This window comes from Eschrichtius robustus, chromosome X (assembly GCF_028021215.1).
Source record: "Eschrichtius robustus isolate mEscRob2 chromosome X, mEscRob2.pri, whole genome shotgun sequence".
NCBI lineage: Eukaryota > Metazoa > Chordata > Mammalia > Artiodactyla > Eschrichtiidae > Eschrichtius > Eschrichtius robustus.
Window position 1 is genome coordinate 27475847 of NC_090845.1, and position 24443 is coordinate 27500289.

At 38.5% G+C, this 24443-nt stretch overlaps 1 protein-coding gene and 1 pseudogene across 1 annotated transcript in view; one reads left to right on the top strand and one right to left on the bottom strand.

The window, feature by feature from the left end:
- Positions 1 to 24443, top strand: part of IL1RAPL1 (interleukin 1 receptor accessory protein like 1) — a 707257-nt gene that overhangs the window by 125057 nt on the left and 557757 nt on the right. The window lies entirely within an intron of this gene.
- LOC137757368 (transcription factor SPT20 homolog pseudogene) lies at positions 68 to 2959 on the bottom strand (annotated as a pseudogene).

Consider the following 24443-nt stretch of genomic DNA (forward strand, 5'->3'; position numbering starts at 1 on the left):
AACTTAGAAACCCTTTGACCCAACGCTCTTGTGTTGTTTTAAAAAAGATTAAAAAGTAATGCAAGACTCAGGGCTTTGGAGGGATTGGTGTGCTTCTCTTCATTTTACCTTCTGACTGGCTTGCTGTATGCTCACTAGGTGGAGGGGGCTGAGCTGTCTGGGCTGCTACTGTTGTCACAGCCACTGAGCGCTGCAAGATTTTGAACAGTATTGGCTGAGGCTGTGGCTGCAGCTGCAGCTGCAAGGCAGAGGAGAGCTGAGATCCCTGCTGAGGGAGGTTTGGCCCGGGGTGACTCTGGGCAGAGCCCAGCCGAGACAACACAGCTACCTGGGGCTGCAGAAAATCCTCCACTTCATTGAGGTTAATGGCCGTCGCTTGCTGAGCAGGTAGGTTGGCTCTCTGACTGACCGAACCTCGTACAGGAGCCTGTGGCACCGGCTGCTGAGGATGCGAAGCTGTGGGTTGTTGAAGTTGTTGCTGTGGAATCAGGTGGTAGAAGCACTGCTGCTGTGGCTGCTCCTTGGCCTGCTGCTGGGTGTTCAAAAGGAGTGAGTCTGGTGGAAGCTGGAGTAGAGCTAAGGGCCTGAGACTGGAAGCTTTTTTAACAATAATTTGAACACCTCCTTGAGAAGGAGCCGGTGGTGCAGCAGGCAGCACATTTGGTGGCTGAGCGCCTGCAGGCTGCTGGCCAGTCTTGATCCCTGTTGGTTGGTGGCCAAGAGTGATTTCTCCAGGCAGGGGGCTAGGCTTGATCCCTGTAGACAGGGGGCCGGGCTTGATCCCTGTGGGCTGGAGGCTGGGCTTGATCCCTGTTGGTTGGTGGTCAAGCCTGATTCCTCTGGGCAAGGGGCTGGGCTTGTGCCGTGTAGACAGATGGCCAGGTCTGATCCCTGTGGGCAGGGAGCCAGGCTTGTTCCCTGTTGGTTGGTGGCCAAGAGTGATTTCTCCAGGCAGGGGGCTAGGCTTGATCCCTGTAGACAGGGGGCCGGGCTTGATCCCTGTGGGCTGGAGGCTGGGCTTGATCCCTGTTGGTTGGTGGTCAAGCCTGATTCCTCTGGGCAAGGGGCTGGGCTTGCGCCGTGTAGACAGGGGGCCGGGTCTGATCCCTGTTGGTTGGTGGCCAAGAGTGATTCCTCCAGGCGGGGGGCTAGGCTTGATCCCTGTAGACAGGTGGCCAGGTCTGATCCCTGTGGGCAGGGGGCCAGGCTTGATCCCTGTGGGCAGTTGACGGAGCGTGATTACTGCAGGAGCTGTGGCCCCGGTGGTAGAGTCCTGCATAGGCTTGGAGCCTCTCCCCGAGGCCTGGCGTCCTTCACCAGAGTACACCATTCTGATGCTCTTCAGGCCAGATGATCTGGCCAAAACTTGGGTCCTTTGTGATGAGCCCGCAGTGGACAGGGCCGTGGCAGGAAGCAAGCTAACTCGATTCACCTCCGCAGAGAATTTCTGGGAAGGACTTGGTGGCTTAGGAGCAGGGGCAGGAGATGGAGATTTATGAGAGCTGCTTGCCTGCTGTGAAGTGAAACTGTCACCACTGGAGCTCCTTCCTGAGTTCAAGGGAAGTGTGATGGGTGGAGGTGGATGTTTGGCTCCCTTGTTCGGCACTGAAGACTGAACCGACCCAGTCTTAGGCTGTTCTGGTTCTTTCCCTGGAGAAGGTTGCCTGAGACCAGCTGAGTCACCGGAGCTGTGTGATACCTGCACTGGACATTGGCCGCTCTTTTGGACCAATTCCTTGGACTGACTGACCACCCTCCCCACATCAGTCTTTGGCCCTGGCACGAAACTATAGGAATGGTCATCTGTGGAGGATTGCGGGGGAGACAGCTGTCTCTCACATCTGACTTTTTTATGGGAGCTTCTTTTTCCAGAGATAAATGGATCATTAAGCGACTGCAAGGTCAGCTTTGTTGTCTGGGACTGACTGCCCTCTTCACACCCAAATACAGAACCATCTTGTACCTCATGGGTTGGACAGACTGTTGATTGTGAGTCATCATATTTGACAGACTTATTCCCTTTAGCATATTTCTCCACGTCCACTTGAGAAGGTACGGCCAAGTCACAGGGTCTCTGTTTCCACGTATCTACACCATTTCCTGCTTTAAAAGTTTTGAGGCCGGAATTCCCACCTGTTTTACTTTCTCTTATTTTTTTGCAGGAAGTCAGGGCTCTTAGCTCAGGAGGAGGTGGACGAGACAGCTCCTGCTGCAGATTCAGAGAGGCCATAGAATACCTCTTGAAGCTCCTTTTCATGGGAAGAGTGTTCAGCTTTTGTTTGTCATAGAGCAGTCTGTTTTCAGTGCAGACCACTGATATAGAAGGGTCTAGACACAGTGGTTCAGCTGTAGCTAAGGTCAGTTGGCTCTCAAGCAAAAGTTTGTCCTCCTGGGTCCATTTCTGGTTATCGCTGGCTATGGCCTCTACATCGCAGGCTAAAGTCTGCATCGTGGGACGTAGGAGAATATGCCTGCTTTGGTAATGGGGAGGTTCCCTGCCGCTGGACTGCCTGTAGTCCCGTATTTCTGCTATGACACACCCACGATGAAAAACGTTAACCTGAGACTTTTCCAGGAAATCCACCAAAACAGGAGGTAATTCTTCTGCATCCAAGTATTTGAGCAATTCCCCTTCTTCATAGGGCAGTCGAATGGTCTCTGCAGATGATCCATGTTCCCCCTTGAGCATCAGCGAACAGCCCTCTTTTCCTGGGTACAGGTTGACCACCAAACACGGCAACGACTCTCTCCTAAGAAGCTTCTCTAACAGGTTCACATTGCTTCTTAATTCCTCCATAACCCCAGGCTCCTTTTCACATTCTTCAACGTAAATGTCATAAAGTTTTTCATAGAGAGACTTTTCCCCATTAGATGAGTATTGCCTTTTTGGAGGTCTCTGTTGGGCACTTGCAATGACATACTCCGCATGATCCAAAGCTCCTTCTGGAGATTGTTGCATTTTGGTACAAAATAGGGGCCCTAAAAGAAGAGAAAACGTTAAGCGTTATTGATGAAGCAGGTGAAAATCGCGTCTTTCATATGGATGTGTAGTTCTGCAAGCTGCCCCAACTCCACAGTGGAACCACCAGCCTAACGTCAGTACGGACACCAAGAAACCCGCCTCCAAGGAAGCGCTACACAAAATTCTTGTGAGTTTCTGAAAACACCTATATCTGTAGGGGCGGCAGCCTCTGAGATAGGTCTGGCCTCACCTTGCGTTGTTGATCTTGGCTAAGCCAGAAATCGACATGGGGCTAGACGGGTTTCCGTGCGCCTGCGCGCGTCTGCGTGCTGTGCAGGCGTCTGCGTGCTGTGCAGGCGTCTGCGTGCTGTGCACGCCTGTGCAGTGGGCTGTCCTTTAGCCTGCACTGTTCTCCTACCTGTACTTCCTACTGGAGAGTCAGGCCAGGCATCCGTATCCAGTCTGTGCAGTTGTGCAAGGTAAACGCAAAAAATGTTTTTTAGGAATCGAGGCAGTGTTATTACTTTTTTAATATGTAAATTCAGAACTTTTATTTCAGCAGAGTTTTCTTGAATCATTGTCTGAAAATCTTTCTTCTGTTTCTTTGATTTGCTTTTTTCCCTTCAAGGATTTCACTTATAAGTATGTCGGATAATCTCGTCCTGCCTTTTCTATCATATTCTTTCTAAAGCTTTTTGTATTACTTTATTTTCCTGTCTCTTTTCTATTCTATCCTTTATGATCCTATGTTACTTGTGGGTATACCTCTTCTCCCTCTGGAACTGTATTAATTTTGTATTGCTGCCATAACAAATTACCACGAACTTGGTGGCTTAAAACAACACCTGTTTTTTTTGTTTGTTTGTTTGTTTTCCCCTTCATAGTTCTGCAAGTCAGAACACAGAGCAGTGTCAGTTTAGGGTCTCAGAAGTCCAAAATCAAATTTGCCTGGGCTAGGCTTCTTAACTGGAGGATCTGGAGAACAATCCACTTGTAAGCTCATTCAAGTAGTTGGCCAAAGTCAGATGTGGTTATAGGATTAAATTTCCTTAAATTTCCTTTTTTTTTTTTTTTTTTTGCCAGTTGTCTGTCAGGGGCCACTCTCAGCTGTTAAAAGTTGCTCCCATTCTTTGGCAAGTGTCTTCCTCCATACTCAAGCCAGTGATGGCATATTGAATCCTGTTTATGCTTCTCGCACCTCTGACTTCCTCTTCTGTCACCAGCTGGAGAAGATTCTATGCTTCTAAGGGCCCATGTGGATAACCCAGGATAATAGTCCCTATTTTAAGTTATGGTGCCACATAATGTACTATAATGACAGGAGTGGTAACTCATTATTTTCACATGTTCTGAGAATTATAGTGGACCATATTTCACTGGCCATTTTAGCAAGTCTGCCTATCATAGGTGCTTTGTAATTTAATCCTCATTTATTCCCCGTTTCTCCTGAGTTTGACTAGCTCCTGTTTCATACTTCATGTTGTTTATTCTTTTGTCTTTGAAGTTTAAAAAAAAAGTTTATGATTCCAATTCTGCAATGCTTATTTAAGTATAAAATTCCTGTTGGAGTGTCAAGTTAAATTTTTCCTCTGCTTTGTGCAAGTGTGGATTTGGACGTGTGCAGATGTGTTCTGCAATGGTTTCATCTGCTGAATCGATTCTCATTTTTTGGCTTTTTTTCCCCCTGAACCAGCAATAGAAGACACTTTGAAGTGGGTAGGGTAGGGAGATTGCATGGCTTACTTGATTTCATATTTTAAGGTCACCTTCTTTTGCTGCCATTACGATACATAGATTTTATTATTGTTAATGTTGGTGGTTGTGGTGGTATTTTTAACAAATTGTACATTTTTTCACAAGTCTGATTTCTTCTGATTCTTTGTCACAGTCTTCGTTCATTAGAGCCCTTTATCTTCAGTCAGTTCCTTTTTTCCCTTCACCACTAAGTCTTAGAAGCACATGTTTCCTCTCGAAGGTACCTCACTCTTCCTAAGAAGGGGTGAACACCTCTGGTCCTGTGCTTTTTCTATATCCCTTTCTTTTGCTTTCCCAGTAACCAGTGCTCTAATATACCTGGTCTCAAATCATTTCTCAGTATTTCCCATCTCAGAGTTTGACCTCAGAAGTCTCTTACAGATTAATAAAAATAAGATCATTAACCCAGGAGAAGTAAAAAGTCAAGATGACAGGTCACAAAATAAGGAATACAAACGCTGTTTAAGTATATGAAAAAATCTTCAACCTCACAATTAATAGAATTGCAAGTTAAGACAAAAATAAAAGACCATATCTCTACCTATTAGATTGCCAGAGATGAAAACACTTCATAGCTTACCATGTTAGCTAATGGTATGAGGAAACAGGCCCTCTCAAACATTGTTGTTGAGGGTGTTAATTGGTCCAATTCCTGTGGATAACAAAGAACCTAGTGATAGGATTTGCCCCCCCAGGATTGGCTTCAGGGTGGCTGGGGCTCATAGGTGGGGATTTTTCACCATTGGAGTGTACTCATTAACGATTTACATACTTTTCAATTTATTTTTAGAAAGTGCAACATTTACCCTGTTACTTTGTACACCACTAGCACACAACTGGATCCATCAGTGGGGTGCAGCAATTTTTCATTCTAAATAGGTAACATAAAAGTGCTCAAGAGGAAGCAAATAAAATGGACAAAAACCTAAGGAAATTCTGGTGTTTAAGGGGAAATGAGAAAATGAATCGAGGCACAAAAGGAAAATACCCTCTGATAAAAACTCAAGATGAATGGACATAAATAAAACTAAATTTTCATATTGTGCTCAACCCAGATAACGGAGGAAAGCCAGGTTATTGATAACTCTAGTAACAACATTTTCTGAGAAATACTAGTGGAGAAACTCAGACCATAGTAGAGAAAGGGATGGGCCTGTGTTGAGAAAGTGAGGAAAATAGTTCACACTACCACTGAAACATTTTTATTAGTGAAGGGAAAGAGGTAAATCACAGGTAGATATAGAGGACACACACATGCACATGAACATAGAATATCTCTGTGTAAAATCTGTCAATAATGCGCCCATAGATCAGGGAAATATAACGTGCATAATGATATTATCAATAATATTATTTTGGAATTTTGGGGAAGGATGTAAGCCCTCATGTAGACTTTTATTCAACACATGAGAAACTAACATACCCAAAGCCACAATTCAGATTAATAACTTATTCATGTTATGTGCTTTATACGTTATAGACTTAATAAATGGTAAATAAAGACATCAGTAACTGCAAAGTCAAATTATGCAGCGATGCTTTGTACAATTTGGATACAAATAAATCCATATTAATAAAGAAAACTAGAAGCCAGAAGCAATGTAATAGCTTTTGCAAATTAGTCACCAAGGTGGTCAATTACTGTTGTATTTAATAGGCTAGTGAACAGAAGGGTTTTGAGAGTGGGAATGATTACAGTGCTGTTACATAAATTGTAGCTTTGAGAAAGCACTCAAGGAAAAGATGTCTAGTTAATCATTATGATATTCTTCATGTATGTATGAAGAATAATTTGGGAAAACCCTGCATCCTGATAAGATTGAATATAACATGGTTGAATTCCTCCATTCCATAAGAGTTCTCTCTCCCTTTTGTTTTCTTGCTTGCTATTATCATAACGGACTTTTAAGGAAAAAGCAGATTTTGTGGCTGGAAATCATGTATACAGTAGAGCCATTTACAGTACTTTGTAACAGTTGTTTCATGTGAGAAGAACATGAGAGATAATCTTATAGTATTGGCAGAAAAGTATTTTGACAGCTGACTGTTACAAAGTCTCCTGTGTAATTATTCCACCTCCCCTCTGACTAGGGATAAGTGTTTTACATATGACCCGTACTTCTGAAAATACTGAATTTCAAAATGTCTGTTCTATGTTGACATCCGCAAATATTTAACTATCCAGTTCTAGAATCCCCTTGGTGATTCATTCCTCTAAAACTAAGAGAGCAGAGCTAATAACAAGCCCTCATTCGTGGTGATGTGGTGATCTATTTATTTATTTATTTATTTATTTATTTATTCATTCATTCATTCATTTATCTATCTCCCTACTGCTGCATCTAGGGAGGTCTTCACATCAATGGCAGCTCTTTCTGGCGATAATATGAGACAAGTGTAACTGAATATCAAAATGTATGAGACTTCACTCCCAGAAAGAGTGTTCTATTCATATTGAGCCTTTCTATAAAAATGAAAAGTTAGATCTGGAGAACAGAATTGGAGGAGGGCTATATTTGCAGTAGGATAAGGAGATTAAATATAAAGAGCTATAGGATTTATCTCTTTTATGAGTTGCGGCTGGAAAGGAGCTGAAGCTTTTAAAAAGTGGTGACCTTGATATAAATTCCATATTTAACCAGTGGTGAAAATATTATGAAGAATGAAGAGGATGTGGAAGAACATCAGGCATAAGTGTGAAGATTCAAGAGATGCAGTGAGGTTGACAATCTAAGCCGTTAAACCATCAGAGCAGAAAATGGTAACATCAGTAAAACATACTATGTAACAGTTTGTCCATTAGGAAGTGTTTTTATATCAGGATGTTATTTACTTCTCACAACAACTCTATGAGGTTAAGTATCCTTATAATTTTATGATCAGGTAACTGAAGTTCAGGGAAGATAAGTTATTTGTCCATGATCACACCGCTTGTTAGTGGATTCTTCTGCCCTTGCAAATGTCCTCTTTTTGTATTCTTTATCACATTTTGATAAAGAGGCGACCCACTCATATTTTGCTTTTAACTTTTAATCATATCTCTAATATCACTCCATGGCATTACATTCTGCCCACCCGAGTGTAAAGTATTTTATTCCTGTATTCTTTGTTGACAAGAATCTGTAGTATAATTGTCACATTCTACCATGTTTATATTTATAAAGATATACAAATCATTAGCCCATTTCCTTTTCTCTGAAAATGGCCTATTTAAACCATTTGTTCTTTTAGTGAACTGTAGGTGATTCAGCTTAATGGCTCTTCTTTCTAGTCAGAAAAATCTAAAAATTGCAGTTGACTGGAATTGATACTAAAGTTGCCTAAAAAGTATTGAAAAGAAATCAACTGTGAAATGTGCATAAATTATATAGAATAAAGAAGTCTCTTCCCAAAAACATCTAATTCTGCCTTTAAATTAAATTAACTCACAGTTTAATTCTGTTCCCCCCCCCGTTTTTGTTTTCGATATAGAAATAAAAGGCTTTCATCATAGATAGGAAAATGCAAAAGCAGCTTAATTTATTAAATGCACCATGTTTAAAGAGTGTTATATGTAATATTTGCAAATGTAGAAATATAATTTGTTTACCTCTTTTTTTTTTTAACCTCCTGGGAGACTTGTAGGAATTTATGTATAATGTAGATTAAGCACTTGGATATTTGTTTCCTAAACCACTGTATAGGCCAGGATCTACTCAGCTAAAGCAAATTATTTATAAGCAGTTCAGTAGGGAGAATTTAATGTGGTAAATGGGCTATAAATATGTTAGAAGAACTGAAATGGCAGGACATAGGCAGTCCAGGGGTTAGCAACCACCCCTATGTCTGAAGGGAAGAAGAAAGGAAGGAAGTGGTGTTACCAAATCCAGAAGCTGAAACAACAGATCCTCTCTTGGAAAAATCCAACCTGGAAGTCAGTTGGCAGGAGAGCCTGGGAAATGGAGGACATATTTATGGGATAAAGTGGTAAACAAGCAGATAAGACTCCCTTTCCCATGGTACTTACACTGTATGGAAGGGAAAATATATACCTATATAAAGAAATAAAATCAGGAAAATATCAATTAGTGATAATTGATAGGATAGATATAAAATAGAGTGGTATACTAAAGAATTATAAGCCTTTATTGTTTTCATGGATTTTTTGTATTAATTTGATTTTATTCAAAATTGCATTTAGATAATATTTACCTTAATTTTTGAGCACCCCCTCACTGGCGTCACACTAGTTCCATTGGGGTAAGACTAGTGTTTCAAAGGGCTTCTAGCTATTTTGCTTGAGCAACTAGGTGAATGGTGTGTTTATCAGTGAGATAGGGGAGACTAGGGTAAGAGTAGATTTGAGGGTAGAAGTAAAGATTTATTTGTGGGTCATGTTAGATCTAAAGAAATTTTTTGGATTTCAATTGAGTATGATAAATAGGCAACTGGATATATAAATCTAGAGTTCAGATAGAGGTGAGATGGAGATACAAATACAGGACACAATGGAGAGTTGGTATTTAAAGTGAGGGTTAAATGAGATTATATAGAGGGAGATTAAATGAGGTAATGCATATAAAGATTTTTTAAAACGATAGCTTTATTGAGATATAATTCACATATCATAAGATTCTCCCATATAAAATGTAGAATTTAATTTTTTATTGTGGTAAAGTATACATAACATAAAATTTACCATTTAAACCATTTTTAATTGTACAATTTAGCGGCATTAATTACATTCACAGTGTTGCTCAATCATCACCACTATCCATTTCTAGATATTTTTCATCATCCCAAACAGAAACTCTGTACCCATTAAACAGTAATTGCCCATTCCTTCCTCCCCCCCGCAGCACAGGGTAACTGCTATTCTAATTTTATCTCTAGGAATTTTCCTATTCTAGGTATATTATATAAATGGAGTCATACAATATTTGTCCTTTTGTGTCTTGACTTATTTCACTTAGCATAATGTTTTCAGGCTTCATCCATGTTGTTACAAGTATCAGAATTTCATTCTTTTAAAGTCCAAATAATATTGTATGTCTATACCATGTTTTGTTTATTCCTTCACCTTTTGGTGGACATTTGAGTTGTTTGCACCTTTTGGCTATTGTGAGTAATGCTGTTATGAACATTGTTGTACAAGTATCTGTATACATCTCTGCTTTCAATTCTTTTAGGTATATAACTAGGAGTGGCATTGCTGGATCATATGGTAATTCTTTGTTTAACTTTTTGAAGAACCTCCAAACTGGTTTTCCATAGCAGCTGCACTATTTTACATTCCCACCAGTAATGCAGAAGGGTTCCAACTTCTCCATATCTTCGCCAAAACTTGTTTTCCTCTTTTTTTTAAATAGTTATCATAATGGGTGTGAAGTAGTATTGTATAAAGCTTTTTGCGCAATGTTCTTTCCCCCACCATTTCCTCTCAGTAGAATATAAGTGTCATAAAACCAAATACTGTGTATATTCACTGCTTTATCCCCAGCTGGGCCAAGCACATAGTCTTTGCTCAATAAATATGTATTGACTGAATAAATGCATTTTAAATGCTCAATAAATGATATTTAATTCACTCTTCTAATAAATGATCGTTAATATATTCATTCCTGTATTATGTTGAGTGTCCCCTGCTGGGCTTAATGGTTTTGTTTAGTTTCTGTGAAATGGCTTGCCTTTGCTATGAGAAGTTTAAGAGGCAATATGCTGAATTTACATAGAATGAAACTGCCTCAAACCATAACAACAGAAAAGGAGGGGAAAGACTTGAAAAATATGACATTAGAAAGCGATGGAAAAGCAAGCAAGATCTCACATGTTATCTTCAAATTGGAGCACTCGGTGCTATGAACATGTAAATTCAGGAAGGTGGCTGCAATCTCTTCTTCAAGGAGAATATCTAGCTTCCATTTCCATTTCCCCCAAACCTTTCTTGAGTGAGGAATAGTTTTCCCGGATACAGATACACTGTTCTATCTTCTTTGTGTCTAGAAGTTGGCCCACTTTCTAAATATGCTAAGTTCAAAGAAGTCACTCCACATGAGAACTCGGACTGCAAATTTCAGTAAACACTGTGTCTTCAAAATTACACCAGTCTCCAGAGTCTGGAAATACGCACCTTGGTCGATTTTATGGAATGGATTCAGTTTTTGTCTCCTATATGTAGTTAAGTATACAATATAAATGCCCATTATCACTAAGTTTATTTACCATCTTCACAGTTAATTTTACTTATCACTTATATTTTTATTTTGAAGTCAAGGAAAGCAAAGCTATTATCAGGAAATACTGACCCGCAAAGCAAAAGTGAATAAAACGTATGCCATTATTATATTCCAAAAATATTTAGAGAAGTATTAGTAGAAAAAAAATCACTGATTTATGGCAGCTATTTGCTGACATTGTCCAGATTTGGTTTACACACAGTAGCAGAAAAAGTATTGATACGTTTTTAAATTTCAGAAAATTAATATACCTGAAAAATCTATTTGTACATGGGTAAATTTCAGCAAACTCTGGTAGTTCTCTGTCTTCTTTAAAGATCAGTGTAGACTTTCTTTTACTCTGTTGGAAGTTTCCCTGGAATTTTCATTGTAAAATGAGAGGTGGGGTGCAGGATTAGCCATGTGTCTGGATCCTGGTTCACCTCTTCTCCACAACATTCCAGGAGCAAGATTTAATAGTACAAGAACTATTATAATCACGTTAGAAAAAACTGCCTGTGTGACGCTTGGAGAGAAAAAAGTGATTTGCAACTGACGCAAATGTGGCTCACACATTTATTCTTCTGTTCCCTTATCTTTCCCTTATCTTTTTTGTTTAAATTTATTTATCTTTTTTATTTTCTTCCAGGTTTATTGAGATACAGTTGACACATAGCATTGTGTTAGTTTAAGGTGTACAACATGACAGTTTGATATACAGACAGACTGTGAAATAATTACCACAATATGATTAGTTAACACATCCATCACTTCACATATTTAACTTCTTTTCCTTTTTTTCTGTTGTGAGAACATCTAGGATCTACTCTCTTAGCAACTTTCAAGTATACAATACAGTATTGGGTTTTTTGGTTTTTGTTTTTAATTTTTATTGGAGTATAGTTGCTTTACAATGTTGTGTTAGTTTCTACTGTACAGCAAAGAGGAGATATATGTATACGTAAATCTTTTTTGGATTTCCTTCCTAGTTAGGTCACCACAGAGCATTGAGTACAGCTCCCTGTGCTATAAAGTAGGTTCTCATTAGTTATCTATTTTATACGTAGTATCAATAGTGTGTATATGTCAATCCCAATCTCCCAATTCATCCCACCCCCTCTTTCCCCCTTGGTATCCATACGTTTGTTCTCTACATCTGTGTCTCTATTTCTGCTTTGTAAATAAGATCGTCTATACCAATTTTTTCAGATTCCACATATATGTGTTCATATACGATATCTATTTTTCTCTTTCTGACTTACTTCACTCCGTATGACAGTCTCTAGGTCCATCCACGTCTCTAAAAATGACCCAATTTCGTTCCTTTTTATGGCTGAGTAGTATTCCGTTGTATATATGTGCCACATCTTCTTTATCCATTCCTCTGTCGATGGACATTTAGGTTGCTTCCATGTCCTGGCTATTGTAAATAGAGCTTCAGTGAACATTGTGGTACATGACTCTTTTAGAATTATGGTTTTCTCAGGGTATACGCCCAGTAGTGGGATATCTTTCAAATCAAGAAGGTCAACTACGCTGAAAAGAAGGTCTGTTGTGTGCAGGGTGGGAAGAGATAATCAGGTGGTTGCAAGTAGCTATTCATTGCCAGGAAGTCTTTATAGCTGTGTTATAGTTTTTGCCTGGCCTGGAAGAGACATTTGCTTACCACATCCACTGTCAAGAAGTGTGTGCTATGTCAAAGAAGCATACAGGGAGAGGAGAGAAAAGTAGTGCAGTAGGATGTAGGTGAGGGTTGTTTAGAGGGATTAAGCAAAAAATAAATGTAAATCAGAACTTCGTAGCCATTAACTAATAGTTCATTCATTCATTCATTTAACAAATGTTTATTGAGAGTGCCTGTCATGTGCCTGGCACTGTACAAGACACTTAGGGAAATCATTAGGCTTCTTAAGTCCTTATGCTCCACTGGCCATTACTGAACAAATTCTTATAATGGATTATTCTCCATGTGTCAGAAGAAACTGGAGTGTTTAGAAAGGGAGAAAGAGCATAGAGATTTTTTTTGAAAAGTGCCTGAATCATTTAAAAGTTAAGCATAGAATAACCATATGACTCAACATTTCCACTCCTAAGTATGCACCCAAAAGTACTGAAAGAAGACACTCAAACAAATACTTGTAGGTGAATGTTCATAGCAGCATTATTCTTAATAGCCAAAATGTGGAAACAAACCCAAATGTTCATCAGCTTATATACCAAGAAACTAAATATGATATATCCATACAATAGGCTATTATTAAGCCAAAAAAGGAATGAAGTACAGATACATACTGTAGCAGGAATGAACCTTGAACATATTATGCTAAGTGAAATAAACCAGACACAAAAGTCCACATATTGTATGATTTCTTTTACATGAAATATTCCAAGTAAGCAAATCCATAAAGACAGAAAGCAGATTGGTGGTTGTCAGGGGCTATGGGGATGGAGAAATGGGGAGTGATTGCTAATGGGTATGGATTTCCTTCTGGAATGATGAAAATGTCTTAGAATAAGATAGAGGTGATGGCTGCACAACATTATGGATGTACTAAATGACACTTCACTGTGCACTTTCAAACAGTTAATTTTATGTTGTGTGAATTTTACCTTGTTAAAAATATATGCCTTTAAGAATTCAAACAGCATACAGCTAACTCTCTCATTTTACCTATTATGAGAAGAATACATATTAACAGCGGAGGCAGCAAAATAAGGGAAAACAGGTAATTACAACTTGTGATTGTTATGAAGAAAATAAACAGAGATAAGATGGACAGTGATAGAGGAGGTCAGCCATAGCTTCTCTGAAGAAATTTGTCATTTATATGACCTTGAGACCACTTCCTGAGCCTCAGTTTCCTTCAGTGACATGTTTGTTTGTTTGTTTGTTTGTTTAATCTCTCTCTCTCTTTTTCTTTCCTTCCAGAAGAGGTCTAGAAGGAGACCTTGGGGTCTATAGTGGTGAAGTTTGAAAGTTCTTGTGCCCAAGAATAACTCAGGTGGAGAAATACTAGACTAGAATTTCACACACTAAGGCCTCCTCAAGTCTAATATTCCAGGAATACTAGGCTAGAAAAATTAAAATGATAAAATTATATTATTCACCTTCTGTCAAAAAGTGGGAGATAATTATTTTGAATTTATAGTTAGCAGAAGATTGAGGATGAAGTTCAACTTACAGGTTAAATTATTAAGAAAGAATTTCAAACAAGAAGGCAATAAATTGGCATTTTTAGGTCTTATCAATTGCTCAGTGTTCTTACACTAATCTTTTCAGAAGCTCTGATTTCAACCACAGTCAAATCAATAGGTCCTCCAGAGGTCTTCTGAAAAGAAAACCTAATCCAAACAAATTTCACATTTAGCGTCAGTAGCTGTAAGCATAGTGTGTGTAAGAAAGATAAGATAGAGGGGCCACACACATAGCTTCAGGCATCACCGTAAGGACTGATAGAAAAAAAAATTACAGATAGAAAAATTGGAAGACTTTAAGATTAGAAATAAACTAGCAAAGTATATTTAAGGCTTAACAAACTGTAAGAGGTTCCCTCCACAATCTAACCCTGACATTTTTGATTCCCAACATTTTATTTTCACAACGAATGATTAAAGAGTGCAGTCAAATTTATGGTTAAGGAGTCACCTTCCAAACAGTGGAGTTCTGCTCCATTCTGTAGTAACTGAACTTTCAGATCTTCCATCCCTCTGTGCTGCTTTTCAGTGCCCAGACGTTTGTAACAGTTCAAGAATACTCTATGCTTTTGTTTTCACACAAAAAAATTATGTACAAAAGATTATGACTTGAAAAAGGACCAGTGAATGTTAGAGTAAACCATATAAAACATAGAAGCCTAAAACAACTTAATCCTTAAAGAACATTGATCAAATCCCTGTCTTTCTCAGCACTTCATAAGTGGGAAGAGATTTCCAAACATTATGGAAATGTTATTATTTCCCCTAGGGACCAGGAAATTAACATAATATACAGGTCAAGTGTTTAGTGGCGCCGCTGTTAGAGGACATGTTTAACAATCATGTTACTGGTAATTCTGTTAGAGTGGAGAGAAACCCTGAATACTATGGATTATCATGCATAGGGGTTGTGATTACAGAATGATTGAAACTGTGCTACCCTTAGGTATGGCATAACATGGCTTTTATTTTACTCTATAGCTAATCAGGCAATATACAAAATTTCTCTTCCCACACATATTTTTCTTTCTTACCCCCTGCCTGCACTACCCAAATTTCCACACCTCGATCTGTAGCTGCATGATGTTGTCATCCTTCAAAAGATAAATTATAAAATCTCTGGTAGCTCCCATGCATGCCAATTCAGAATCTTTCACTTTTTCAAAGTAACACCCCACTAAGGAACCTATGGAGAACTTCGATGCACTGTACTGATTTCCAGAGACTACTTACAGAAAGTATTCTAACTTTATTTTTTGTGTCATAGATTTACTTCTTGATTATGTCCAAAAATATTTGTTAATCCCCAGTATTTGCACTGGATTTAAGGCTAGATTTCCTTCTTCCTTATAAGACAGGGCCCTAAGCCAGTCCTTTCAGAAGCCATTTCTTTTACAAGTATGTATATATATATATGTAGAAAGTGTGTAGTAGAAACAGCTGAAGAAACCATGATATTTCTTTAATACCTGCTGCTTGCTCCATCTTATTCTTTATTAGATGTTTGGGAGCTTAAGGACCTAACTTTTCCAAGAAATCTAAGTTAGAGCGTGTTCTGCCTTTCTCCAGTAGGCATCTATTCTAGAATATAAAATAATATAAAATCAGGGCTAAGAGTAGGTAACTTTCTTTTGTTTTAAACAATGTATATATAGTTTATGTGTGCTAACCCAGCACTACTTATCTTCAGTAGTATACAGAAGAGACCAATGAATTAGAAGTTAGGAGATATACGTTCTAATCCCATTTCTGCCACCAATTAGTAGAACTTAGACAAATCATTGACTTCTTTAGGCTTTGGGTCCCTTTGCTGTAACCTCAGGAGGCTGAAAGAAGTAACTCTCTCTAAACTGTTTGTACAATACATTTTGTGTACTTAGTGTGTCCTGCAGGGTTACCCTTGCCAGAGAAAACTAGGTTTTGAAAAAAATTCACATTAATATCATTTCTTCACTGGAAAAGATGAGTATTGACTCTCAATTATGAACAACTGTTCTGTCCACATACCTGTAATATCCTGTCTCTCTCTACCCATTTTATAAACATTGGAACCAGCAGTCATGATTTAACTTTTGCCTAGATTGCAGCTCATCTGTTAAAACAATAGAAGCTGAGTAGATATGTGCTGATGATTTTTACCGTAAATCCTGGAGGAGCATTCTTTCCCCATTTACCCCATTCCACTGTATTTCCCCGACTGCAGAGAGCCACAGTGCCATAGCAGTCATGCTGCAAATTTAATGATGGCGGATGGGACTCTTTACTTTGAGAGTGTCTAATTCCCCTCAGGGGGATCATATGTTTATTAATGTGTCACAAGTTGCTTGCTTCCTGTTAGCTCTTCTCGGTAAATAGGACTGTAGCATTCATTGGATGCTGCTTTATTTTTAGCTTTTTAAATCACCTCCTGATGAACAGAAACAGTAAACAAGTATTAAAACATGGAAAATAATTTGAAAATAGTGCTATCCTGGGGAGTCTGGAATTCCAGACATTACCAGACAGTAGTAAATCAGCAGTCACCTCACAAAGCTAGGGAATAAAAGACAGGAAAATAAGAACATCTAAGGGTGCTCATCTGGAGCCACTTTCTGAAAATTAGGGGTCAGTTGCATTTATAGTAGAGCAAGATGGGGTGGCTGAGGTAAAGAGTCGTGTTTTTCATAAACTTTTCTCATTCTTGTCCAACGCAATCAGGTATCCCAGGACTTATCTGGATTCTTACGCTTCACAGTCATTAAACACCACAGAACTGAAGGCATCGTCATGGTGATATTTCCTATCTAACCTGCCTTGTAAACAAACACTGTTTAGCCCTACTGCAAAATAGAAATATAAAGGAAGTAGGAAAAAGGGACGCAGTACTGATGATAAGCTCTAATACTTACTGAGTGCTCACTAAAAGCACTGACTAAAAGCACTCACTAAAAGACTGACACTGTGTTTTAACATGCTTGATTCCCACAGCAACCTATGAGGTCTTTAGTATTATTTTCTCCTTGTACAAATGAGGAAATGGAAGCCTAAGGAGTCAAGTAACTTTCCCTGATTTCAAAAGTAATGAGTGATTGGGCTGGAATCTGAAACTCTGCAGTTGGGCTTTAGAGATCTTACTCTTAACCCAACTGCCTATAGAAAAAAAAGGCCTGGTATTTGATACCAGGAGGTGTGGGGAAATCGACAACAGTATAAGTTTGAATAGAAAGAAAACCTAAGATTCTTGAATTTAGAAGATTAATGTGGAAGGTTCAAGTTTAGAATTCACTGATTTACTTCCTAGAAAAGTCTGTTCTTTAAGAATTCTAACGTGTTCTACAAATATCAGTATTTTTCCAAAACCTTGAATATTTTCTTAAGACACATTTGAATGCATCCTAAGATAGTTAATAACTTAGTTATTTTTTTCTGAAACAATTATCTTAAAATGAGCCTGAGAAGAGCATGCTACAGTCTGTACTGGAGTTAAATTAATAAATAATGCATGAGCAATATTGCTGGCAGCCCCAAAGAGGATTTGTTTTCCCTCTTGAGTGTGAAGCTCAAGCTAAAATTTAACACGCTTTCCTTTCTCTCAAAGCGGTTTCTTTTTCAGTATCTTGCATGCTAAAAGATTGACTCTACCTTTCATATACTCATCTGAAAAAATTCTTTATCATCTTGTATGCCTGTCTCTTTCCTTCACTCCTTCACTGTCACATCATTCTATATCTTTAATATATTTTGAACATGATCCCTCCTTCCTATCTCACTGGGCATTGCCTTTGTTGGAGTTGCCTTTTTTGTTTCCTGAATGAATGCAGTTGCTTTCTAATTTGTCTCACTGTACTTAGTCCTCCTTGCAATCCAATCCAATCCATTTTTCCCACTACAGTCAGAAAAATCTTGCCAAAATCCAAATGTCATCATTTCCCAGCATAAAGTCCAAAGTCCTTACGGTGGCTTTACAGGACCTTCAGCCTGGCTCCTGCCCACATCTCCAGTCTCAGTTCCTGCTGTTCCTTTATCACTATTTTATAACCCAGCCACACCAAATTATTTGCAATTACTCAAATATGCAAGTTGTGTCATGCCTTCAAGCCTTTGTGCATACTATTCTCTGAAATAACCTTTCTTAAAATTGTCAAATTCTTACTCACACTTTAAGATACCCAGATATCACAATTTATGAGGTCTTCTTGTTTCTTTCTTTGACACTACTGTGTGGTACATACCCCTTTGTAGTACTTACCACCTTGAATTTTAACTATTTGTGTTATCACTTCTGGAGTGTGAGGGACTGGGGGCAGGGAATATGTCTCATCATTCTAGCAAAATCCCTAAGCACATTCTCTCAGGACATTCTTCAGGCTACTAATTGACTGTTTAATGGTTGATGGTTTCACCTATTAAATATTTTAGATATACTTGTAGAGTACATATTATAGGAAGCTAGAGAAATCTACAATCAGTAGCCCTAAATTCTAATTTTGTGGAAATTTTCTTTGTTACCCAATATAAAGCTGAATAACTAACAGTAGTGGAAAACTCTGTTTTTCTCCTCTACTCTCAACACTTCTCATACCAGTTATGTGGGGGTTTTCCCACACCAAGCAATTCTTCAACCTGCTGGATGGCCTACAATTCAGTTCATTTCAGACACTGTTTACCTGGACTTAGCATCAGATCCTACAGGTTAAGGGCTCAGTTCCGTGTGACTGCCCCCACCCGTGACACACACAATTCAGATGCCAATTGCTAGTCCACAATATTACCTCCACTTCTGACTGACTGGCTGTAAATCAGAGGTCCGCAGAATGCCCTTCTCAGATTCTTCCATTATGCTTAATAGGTCAGTTACATTTTTCTCCTTCTTTGTTCAGTTTACCAATTTTATTTTTTAACTAATTTGTATTGGAGTATAGTTGATTTACAATGTTGTGGTAGTTCCTGCTGTACAGCAAAGTGAATCAGTTATACGTATACCCACTCTTTTTATTTTTGTTTTTTTAATTTTAATTTTTGGCCGCACCGCGTGGCACACAGGATCTTACTTCCCTGACCAGGAATCGAACCCGTGCACCCTGCATTGGAAGCACAGAGTCTTAACCACTGGACCGCCAGGGAAGTCCCTATCCACTGTTTTTTAGATTCTTTTCCCATATATGTCATTACAGATTATTGAGTAGAGTTCCCTGTACTATACAGTAGGTTCTTATTAGTTATCTATTTTATATATAGTAGTGCGTATATGCCAATCCCAATCTCCAGATTTATCCGTCCCCCCGTTTCCCCCTTGGTAACCATAAGTTTGTTTTCTACACCTACGACTCTATTTCTGTTTTTTGGTTTTGTACTTTTTCATAACATCTTTATTGGAGTATAATTGCTTTACAAAGGTGTGTTAGTTTCTGCTTTATAACAAAGTGAGTCAGCTATACGTATACATATATCCCCATATCTCCTCCCTCTTGCGTCTCCCTCCCACCCTACCTATCCCACCCCTCTGAGCTGATCTACCTGTGCTATGCGGCTGCTTCCCACTAGCCATCTATTTTACATTTGGTAGTCAATATATGTCCATGCCACTCTCTCACTTCATCCCAGCTTACCCTTCCCCCTCCCTGTGTCCTCAAGTCCATTCTCTACATCTGCGTCTTTATTCCTGTCCTGCCCCGAGGTTCTTCAGAACCTTTTTTTTTGTTGTTCTAGATTCAATATATATGTGTTAGCATACGGTATTTGTTTTTCTGTTTCTGACTTCACTCTCTATGTCAGACTCTAGGTCCATCCACCTCACTACAAATAATTTTGTTTCTTTTTATGGCTGAGAAATATTCCATTGTATATATGTGCCACATCTTCTTTACCCATTCATCTGTTGCTGGACACTTAGGTTGCTTCCATGTCCTGGCTATTGTAAACAGAACTGCAGTGAACATTTTGGTACATGACTCTTTTTCAATTATGGTTTTCTCAGGGTATATGCCCAGTAGTGGGGTTGCTGGGTCGTATGGTAGTTCTATTTTAGTTTTTTAAGGAACCTCCATACTGTTCTCCATAGTGGCTGTATCAATTTACATTCCCACCAATAGTGCAAGAGGGTTCCCATTTCTCTACACCCTCTCCAGCATCTGTTGTTTGTAGATTTTCTGATGATGGCCATTCTGACTGGTGTGAGGGGATACCTCATAGAAGTTTTGATTTGCATTTCTCTATTAGTTAGTGATGTTGAGCAGCTTTTCTTGTGCTTCTTGGCCATCTATATGTCCTCTTTGGAGAAATGTCTATTTAGGTCTTCTGCCCATTTTGGGATTGGGTTGTTTGTTTTTTTCATATTGAGCTGCATGAGCTGCTTGTATATTTTGGAGATTAATCCTTTGTCAGTTGCTTCATTTGCAAAAATATTCTCCCATTCTGAGAGTTGTCTTTTCGTCTGGTGCATGGTTTCCTTTGCTGTGCAAAAGCCTTTAACTTTCATTAGGTCCCACTTGCTTATTTTGTTTTTATTTCCATTTCTCTAGGAGGTGGGTCAAAAAGGATCTTGCTGTAATGTATGTTACAGAGTGTTCTGCCTGTGTTTTCCTGTAAGGGTTTTATAGTGTCTGGCCTTACATTTAGGTCTTTAATCCATTTTGAGTTTATTTTTGTGTATGGTGTTAGGGAGTGTTCTAATTTCATTCTTTTACATGTAGCTGTCCAGTTTTCCCAGCACCACTTATTGAAGAGGCTGTCTTTTCTCCATTGCATAGTCTTGCCTCCTTTATCAAAAATAAGGTGACCATATGTGCATGGGTGTATCTCTGGGCTTTCTATCCTGTTCCATTGATCTATATTTCTGTTTTTGTGCCAGTACCATACTATCTTGATTACTTTAGCTTTGTAGTATAGTCTGAAGTCTGGGAGCCTGATTCCTCCAGCTCCGTTTCTCTTTCTCAAGATTGCTTTGGCTATTCGGGGTCTTTTGTGTTTCCATACAAATTGTGAAATTTTTTGTTCTAGTTCTGTGAAAAATGCCAGTGGTAGTTTGCTAGGAATTGCACTGAACCTGTAGATTGCTTTGGGTAGTAGAGTCATTTTCACAATGTTGATTCTTGCAGTCCAAGAACATGGTATATCTCTCCATGTGTTTGTATCATCTTTAATTTCTTTCATCGGTGTCTTATAGTTTTCTGCTACAGGTCTTTTGTCTCCTTAGGTAGGTTTATTCCTAGGTATTTTTTTCTTTTTATTGCAATGATAAATGGGAGTGTTTCCTTAATTTCTCTTTCAGATTGTTCATCATTGGTGTATAGGAATGCAAGAGATTTCTGTGCATTAATTTTGTATCCTGCTACTTTACCAAATTCATTGATTAGCTCTAGTAGTTTTCTGGTAGCACCTTTAGGATCCTCTATGTATAGTATCATGTCATCTGCAAACAGTGACAGCTTTACTCCTTCTTTTCCGATTTGGATTCCTTTTATTTCTTTTTCTTCTCTGACTGCTGTGGCTAAAACTTCCAAAACGATGTTTAATCTTAGTGGTGAGAGTGGACAACCTTGTCTTGTCCCTGATCTTAGAGGAAATGGTTGCAGTTTTTTACCATTGAGGACGATGTTGGCTGTGGGTTTGTCATATATGGCTTTTATTATGTTGAGGAAAGTTCCCTCTATGCCTACTTCCTGGAGGGTTTTTATCATAAATGGGTGTTGAATTTTGTCAGAAGCTTTTTCTGCATCTATTGAGATCATATGGTTTTTATTCTTCAATTTGTTAATATGGTATATCACATTGATTGATGTGCATATATTGAAGAATCCTTGCATTCCTGGGATAAACCTCTCTTGATCATGGTGTATGATCCTTTTTTTTTTTTTTTTTTAAACGTATAGCTTTTTATTTTATTTCAGATGCCTGTGTTGATGATGCAGGTTCTCAGGAAACCCCCCAAACCATAAATGCCTTTCAAGGCTTTTGACAGTCAGGGTAAATTGAACAATTCTCAGTGATGTATTATATAGTAAAAATCATTCCATTTATAAAAACCAGCACACACCTGCCTAGTAAACAATAAAACTGTCCTCTTCCACATTTGTCTCAAAGCCTTAGTGGAAATCAGGTTGTGGAACTCTGGAAAACACCCAGCTTCTGTGAAGAAATAGAGTGTGATGATCCTTTTAATGTGCTGTTGGATTCTGTCTGCTAGTATTTTGTTCAGGATTTTTGAATCTATGTTCGCCAGTGATATTGGCCTGTAGTTTTCTTTCTTTGTGACATCTTTGTCTGGTTTTGGTATCAGGGTGATGGTGGCCTCGTAGAATGAGTTTGGGAGCGATCCTCCCTCTGCCGTATTTTGGAAGAGTTTGAGAAGGATAGGTGTTAGCTCTTCTCTAAATGTTTGATAGAATTCGCCTGTGAAGCCATCTGGTCCTTGGCTTTTGTTTGTTGGAAGATTTTTAATCACAGTCTCAATTTAAGTGCTTGTGATTGGTCTGTTTATATTTCCTATTCCTGGTTCAGTCTCAGAAGGTTGTGCTTTTCTAAGAATTTGTCCATTTCTTCCAGGCTGTCCATTTTACTGGCATTTAGTTGCTTGTAGTAATCTCTCATGATCCTTTGTATTTCTGCAGTGTCAGTTGTTTATTCTCCTTTTTCATTTCTACTTCTACTGATTTGAGTCTTCTCCTTTTTTTTGTTGGTGAGCCTGGCTAATGGTTTATCAATTTTGTTTATCTTCTCAAAGAACCAGCTTTTAGTTTTATTGATCTTTGCTACTGTTTCCTTCATTTCTTTTCCATTTATTTCTTATCTGATCTTTATGATTTCTTTCCTTCTGCTAACTTTGGGGGTTTTTGTTCTTCTTTCTCTAATTGCTTTAGATGTAAGGTTACGTTGTTTATTTGAGGTGTTTCTTGTTTCTTGAGGTAGGATTGTATTGCTATAAACTTCCCTCTTAGAACTGCTTTTGCTGCATCCCACAGGTTTTGGGTCATCGTGTTTTCATTGTCATTTGTTTCTAGGTATTTTTGATTTCCTCTTTGATTTCTTCAGTGATCTCTTGGTTATTTAGTAGTGTGTTGTTTAGCCTCCATGTGTTTGTATTTCTTACAGGTTTTTTCCTGTAATTGATATCTAGTCTCATAGCGTTGTGGTCAGAGAAGACACTTGATACAATTTCAGTTTTCTTAAATTTACCAAGGCTTGATTTGTGACCCAAGATATGATCTATCCTGGAGAATGTTCCATGAGCACTTGAGAAGAAAGTGTATTCTATTGTTTTTGGATGGAATATCCTATAAATATCAATTAAGTCCATCTTGTTTAATGTATCATTTAAATCTTGTGTTTCCTTATTTATTTTCATTCTGGATGATCAGTCCATTGGTGAAAGTGGGCTGTTAAAGTCCCCTACTGTGATTGTGTTAGTGTCAATTTCCCCTTTTATGGGTGTTAGCATTTGCCTTATGTATTGAGGTGCTCCTATGTTGGGTGCATAAATATTTACAATTGTTATATCTTCTTGTTGGATTGATCCCTTGATCATTATGTAGTGTCCTTCTTTGTCTCTTGTAATAGTCTTTGTTTTAAAGTCTATTTTGTCTGATATGAGAATTGCTACTCCAGCTTTCTTTTAATTTCCATTTGCATGGAATATCTTTTTCCATCCCCTCACTTTCAGTCTGTATGTGTCCCTAGGTCTGAAGTGGGTCTCTTGTGGACAGCATATATATGGGTCTTGTTTTTGTATCCATTCAGCCAGTCTATGTCTTTGGTTGGATCATTTAATCCATTTACATTTAAGGTAGTTATCGATATGTATGTTCCTATGACCATTTTCTTCATTGTTTTGGGTTTGTTATTGTAGGTCTTTTCCTTCTCTTGTGTTTCCTGCCTAGAGAAGTTCCTTTAGCATTTGTTTTAGAGCTGGTTTGGTGGTGCCGAATTCTCTTAGCTTTGCTTGCCTGTAAAGGTTTTAATTTCTCCGTCAAATCTGAATGAGATCCTTGCTGGGTAGAGTAATCTTGGTTGCAGGTTTTTCCCTTTTATCACTTTAAATATGTCCTGCCACTCCCTTCTGGCTTGCAGAGTTTCTGCTGAAAGATCAGCTGTTAACCTTATGGGGATTCCCTTGTATATTAGTTGTTGTTTTTCCCTTGCTGCTTTTAATATGTTTTCTTTATATTTAATTTTTGATAGCTTGATTAATATGTGTCTTGGCGTGTTTCTCCTTGGATTTATCCTGTATGGGACTCTCTGTGCTTCCAGGACTTGATTAACTATTTCCTTTCCCATATTAGGGAAGTTTTCAACTATAATCTCTTCAAATATTTTCTCAGACCCTTTCTTTTTCTCTTCTTCTTCTGGGACCCCTATAATTT